Source organism: Mirounga leonina, unplaced genomic scaffold (genome assembly GCF_011800145.1).
Source record: "Mirounga leonina isolate KUSES-001 unplaced genomic scaffold, KU_Mleo_1.0 Mir_115, whole genome shotgun sequence".
Taxonomy (NCBI): Eukaryota; Metazoa; Chordata; class Mammalia; order Carnivora; family Phocidae; genus Mirounga; species Mirounga leonina.
This window is the reverse complement of record NW_023270268.1, coordinates 7,431,697-7,437,733: the sequence shown is the minus strand read 5'-3', so window position 1 is coordinate 7,437,733 and position 6,037 is coordinate 7,431,697. Positions and strand designations below refer to the sequence as shown.

General features: G+C 41.6%; 1 pseudogene; it reads right to left on the bottom strand.

Moving 5' to 3' along the window:
* Window positions 1–1,156: 1,156 nt before the first annotated feature.
* On the bottom strand, window positions 1,157–1,906 carry LOC117999666 (annotated as a pseudogene).
* Between the last annotated feature and the right edge of the window lie 4,131 nt (window positions 1,907–6,037).

The window sequence follows — 6,037 nt, the reverse complement described above, 5'->3', positions numbered from 1 at the left end:
GTTTATGTAGGTCATATCCACTGACGTGTACCATATTAGAAATCAAAACTGAAAAAATATATATACATTCAAAAGCATTAATCTATTTCATATAAATATAAGTAACATTTTTTATGAAACTATTTTTCAAAACAAAATAAACTTAATAAAAAGAGTGGTATTTTACATATTTTCAAGTCTCTTTAATGTTGGGTTTATTAGTAGACAGATGGCTTCTTATTTCTACTTCTGCATTCAATCTGTTGTATGTATGTTGTATGTTAAGTAGCCTCCGGAAAACTCCACTGTATACTCATGTGAAAATAATTTGACCTTGCAAATTTCTGGACAGGGTCTTGAGGACCCCTAGGGTCACTGGACCTCACTTTGAGAATTACTGGTCTAAATATATTCAGATGCAACAAGTGTTCCAACAATTTAATCTTTTAAAATGAAATTGTTTCTGGATCCTTCTGACTGCTCCAATATGGCCTGGTTTCCCTCTACATCCAGTGCTCAGCTGTTATCCTGGGATCTACCTTAACTTCTCTCCAAAGGAAACCAGGCCTTGTTTTATAAAAGGCTTCCTCTTTCTTGTTTTGGTGGAGTATATCCTGCAGGAGCTTTCTTTGAAATGATGCATGGGAAACACATTTTCCTAGACCTTGCATATCCAAAAATATTCTACCTTCATATTCCTTTGAGAATTTGGCTGAATTTATAATAACTTGGAAATTATCTTTCCATCATTATTTTGAATGCATTACTCTCCATAGTCTTTTAGCTTCCTATATTGCTATTGATAAATCAAAAGCCATTGTGATTCCTGATCCTGGTATTTTACCCTCAGGGAACTTTTAGTATTTTCTCTTTGTTCCCAGTGTTCTGAAATTTCACAGTGATATATCTTGGTGTGAGCCTATTGTGCTGGCATGGAAATAAAGGGGATTTGATGTCCAATCTTATTTATTTGTCACTCTTAGGAAAATCTCATTTTTTTTTTTTGAGAGAGAGAGAATGAGAGACAGAGAGCACGAGAGGGAAGAGGGCAGAGGGAGAAGCAGACCCCCTGCTGAGCAGGGAGCCCGATGCGGGACTCGATCCCGGGACTCCAGGATCATGACCTGAGCCGAAAGCAGTCGCTTAACCAACTGAGCCACCCAGGCACCCAGGAAAATCTCATTTTTAACTGGACTCAGACTTAGAGGTAGAAGCTCTCAGAGAGGACAGCCTCCGTCTCTTGGCAATCTGTTCCTGGCGTTTTTCTTTGGCCTCTTTCATTCTCTTGGCCAAAAGTTTAGTGTATTCTGCAGCTCTTCCTTATTTTTCTTAGTGTGCTGCTTCTTCAAAGCAATACGCCGCTGTTTGTGCTGGAGGACACGTGGAGTAACAAGACGCTGAATCTTAGGTGCTTTGGTTCTAGGTTTCTTACCTTCTTTGTTAGGGGCTTTCTCACAACATACTGGCAGACATCATCTTCTTTAGAGAGATTGAAAAGTTTGCAGATTCTCCTGGCTCTTTTGGGCCCCAGGCGATGAGGCACAGCAGTATCAGTGAGTCCAGGAATATCCTTCTCCCGTTTTTTTACAATGACCAAGTTGAGAACACGGAGATTGGCATCCACAATGCAACCTGGAACAGATTTGTGCTTTCTCTCTCCAGTCCTCCTTGGTCTATAACAGGAATGCCCCTTACTCAGCAGCAGGCGGACACGGCCATGAGTCAAGACACCCTGCTTCATGGGGAAGCTTTGTTTTTCATTGCCATCACTGATTTGGACCACATAACCCTTCCATTCTTCACCCAGAGCATAAGCAGCAACTTCTGTGGCCGTACGCTTCTCATAAAAGGTGCGAAGTTTGTGTTCATCATCCACTTCAATGAGTTTCTGGCAGCTAGTAGCTGGGAAAGAGATGTTTAGCTTCATCTTGAAGCAGCCTACCGCCTCTGAGGGCCATGAAAAAGAGGCAAATGAAGTGACTCTTGAATGTTGGGGGCTGGTTGCCAGAGGAAGCAACCATGTGATTAGACGGTTGGAACTTTTAGCTTCACCCCCTGACTTCTCGGGTGTCAGGAGTGGGGGGAGGGACGAAGGACTGGGAATTGAGTTAATCACCTTTGGCCAGTTATTTAATTAATCATGTCTACATAATGGAACCTCCATAAAAACCCTACATGAAGGGGTTTGGAGAGCTCCTTGTTTGGTGAAGCTGAGAGGGTGGTGCCCCCCAAACTCCATGGGAACAGAAGCTCCTGTGCTTGGGACCCTTCCAACTTTGCCCTATGTACCTCTTCATCTGGCTGTTTATTTGTATGCTTTATAATACATCAGTGATATTGAGAAATTCAGTTTTCCTGAGTTCTGTGAGCCATTATTGCAAACTATTAAACCTGAGGAGAGAGTTGTAGGAACCTCCAATTTGTAACCAAATCAGACAGGAGGGTGGGTAACCTGAAGACCTATGACTTGTGATTGGTGGGAAGTGGGGGGAAGTCTTGTGGCATTGAGTCCTTCCTCATGGGGTCCGCACTAACTCTAAGTAGTTAGTGTCAGAATTGCCTGGTGGGGAAAAAACCTACACATTTGGTGTCAGAAGTGTTTTAAGTTGGGAAAAACAGTTTTCCTTTTACTTTCCATCCTGTGAAATTTCCTTGAATTTCTGCTTTGATGATATTCTCATTTAAATATTTTCTCTTTTCTCTTTCTGGAACTATTATTCAAATGTTGGGGCTTCTGGACTTGTCCTGTAATTCCTGGTCCCTTTTTCTCTATGTCTGATTTATTTTTGCTCTACTTCTGTGAGATTTTCTCAATTTTATTTTCCAATTCTATTGAATTTTATTTATTTACTTACTTTTTAAAAGATTTTATCTATTTATCTGACAGAGAGAAAAAGAGAGATAGCACAAGCAGGGGGAGCAGAAGAGGGAGAGGGAGAAGCAGGCTCTCTGCTGAATAGGGAGCCTGAAGTGGGGCTTCATCCCAGGACCCTGGGATCGTGACCTGAGCCAAAGGCAGATGTCCAACTGAATGAGCCACCCAGGTGCCCCTTCTACTGAATTTTTCATAATTTCTTGTAATAGCATTTCAGTCCTCTGAATGTTCCTTTTTAAAATAGTGTCTTGGGCACCTGGGTGGCTCAGTTGGTTGGGCGACTGCCTTCGGCTCAGGTCATGATCCTGGAGTCCCTGGATCGAGTCCCGCATTGGGCTCCCTGCTCTGCGGGGAGTCTGCTTCTCCCTCCGACCCTCCCCCCTCTCATGTGCTCTCTCTCATTCTCTCTCTCTCAAATAAATAAATAAAATCTTTAAAAAAATAAAATAAAATAAAATAAAATAGTGTCTTTATACAAAATACTAATTCAAAGGGATTCATGCACCCCAGTGTTTATAACAGCATTGTCTACAAGAACTAAATTATGGAAAGGGCCCAAATGTCCATTGACTGATGAATGGATAAAGAAGATGTGGTACACACACACACACACACACAGGAATGTTACTCAGCCATAAAAAAGAATGAAATCTTGCTATTTGAGACGATATGGACGGAGCTAGAGAGTATTACACGAAATGAAATAAGTCGGTCAGAGAAAGAGAAATACCGTATGATTTCACTCATATATGGAATTTAAGAAACAAAACAAATGAACATAGGGGGAAAAAGAGGGAGGAAGATCAAGGAACAGCCTATTTTTTTAAAAAAAGTTTTTATTTATTTATTTGAGAGAGAGAGATTGTGGACATATGAGTGGGGGGAAAGGGGCAGAGGGAGAGGGACAAGCAGACTCCCTACTGAGCTGGGAGCCTGACATGGGGCTCAGTCCCAGGACCCTGGGATCATGACCTGAGCTGAAGGCAGACACTTAACTGACTGTACCACCCAGGTGCTCCCCCCAGGAACAGACTCTTAACTATAGAGAACAATTGTTGGATACCAGCAGGGTGGTGGGTGGGGAATGGTTCAAATAGGTGATAAGAATTAAGGAGTGTGCTTGTCATGATGAGCACTGGGTGATGTATGGAAGTGTTGAATCGCCATATATACCTGAAACTAATATTACACTGTACGTTAACTAACTGGAATTTTTTTAAAAACTTGAAAAAAAATAAAATAGTGTCTTTATCTTGTTCCATTGCCTGTAACATCTTTTCCTAGTATTCTGAGGATATTTTTTTTTAAAGATTTTATTTATTTATCTGAGAGAGAGAGAATGAGAGAGAGCACATGAGAGTGGGGAGGGTCAGAGGGAGAAGCAGGTTCCTTGCTGAGCAGGGAGCCCGATGCGGGACTCGATCCAGGGACTCCAGGATCATGACCTGAGCCGAAGGCAGTCGCCCAACCAACTGAGCCACCCAGGCGCCCCTCCTAGTATTCTGAGGATATTAATGACATCTTTTTTTTCTGTTTTCTTCTCCTTTGAGAATCTGTTTCTTCTAGTTTGCTTTTATCTGTAAGTTTGCTAGTCTCCATCTTTCATGTTAAAAGTTCTCCCTAGATGCCTGGCATTCTTGGTTGGTTATGTAGTGGTAGAGCAGAAATCCCCTGATTGGACATATCAAATGTGGGCTTCACCGTAGGATTGACTGGCTGGTCACATAAAGGAAACTTTAATGTCAGTATCACTAGGTCTTTTTTCCTGTGTGAGTCAGATTCCCCAGAGAAGGCCCTTTCAATCTCCTGCTTAGAAGGTTGTAAAAGAAAAATATTCCTTACTATAGTCTGAATGTCTGTGTCCCCCCAAATTCAAATGTTGAATTCTTATTGCCCAATGTGATGGTGTTAGGAAGTAGGGTCTTTGGGAGGTGATTAGGTCACAAGGGCAGAGCTGTCATAAATGAGATTAATGCCCTTAAAAAAGAGGCCCAGTAGAGCTCTGCTGTCCCTTCTGCCATGTGAGAATACAATGAAAAGTCTGTGACCTGGAAGAGGGCTTTCACCAGGGTCTAACCATGCTGGTACTCTGATCTCCACTTCCACAACTGTAAGGAATAAATTTATGTTGTTTAAAAACCACCTAGACTGGTATTTTGTTATGGAAGCTTGAACAAACTAAGATACTCCTCTTTTTCCTATACTATTGTCAATTTTGGTCACTAAAATGTGTGGATTTTTCCCACATCAAGCAATTCTCCAACACTCTGGTGGACCTGACTGGGTATCCTATGATTTAATTCAATTCTGATGCTACCTACCTGGAGATAGCATAACGTCTCATAGGTTGAGGGTTTAGTCCCACAAGACTTGCCCTATTTTGGACGTCAATCACAAGTCCAGGCTGTTAACTGTGCTTCCGACAAGCTATGAATTGAAGGTTCCTATGAGCCTTTCCTCATGTTTGATTAATTTGCTAGAGCACTTCACAGAACTTAAGAAAAGTTTACTGCTATCTTCCATTTATTAAAAGGATACAATCAGATAGAAGAGATGCACAGGGCAAGGTATGGGGGAAGAGGTGTGGAGTTTCCATGCTCTCTCCAGGTACAGTACCTTCCCAGGACCTCCAGGTTGGTGACACCCTGGAAGCTCTCTGAACCCTGTCCTTTTGGGTTTTTATGGAGGCTTCATTATGTAGGTTCAACTGATTGAATCATTGGCCATTAGTGATTAACTTAATCTAGTCCCTGTCCTCTATCTGGAGGTCAGGGGGTGGGACTATTAGTACCAATCCTCTAATCACATGGTTGGTGCTCCTGGCAATCAGCTCCCCATCCTGAGTCTATCTAGGGACTTTAAAAAAATTACATCATTAACGTAAACTCAGGTGTGGTTGAAAGGGGCTTGTTATGAATGATAAAACCTTTATCACTCTTGAACTCTTTTAGGAACCAAGGACAAAAGACCAAATATTATAGCAAAAGATGTTCCCATCACTCTTTATCCTTTAAGATATTTTAGGAACTCTGTTCCAGGAATGGGACAAAGACCAAATGTATATATTTATTATTAAAAATTGCAATCTCACAACAGTATATACAGGTTTGGCCACCAGTGTTATGGAACACTGTGAAGGAAGAGCACTGGGCATCTTAGCACTCAGTCTTCCTAATTTCAAGA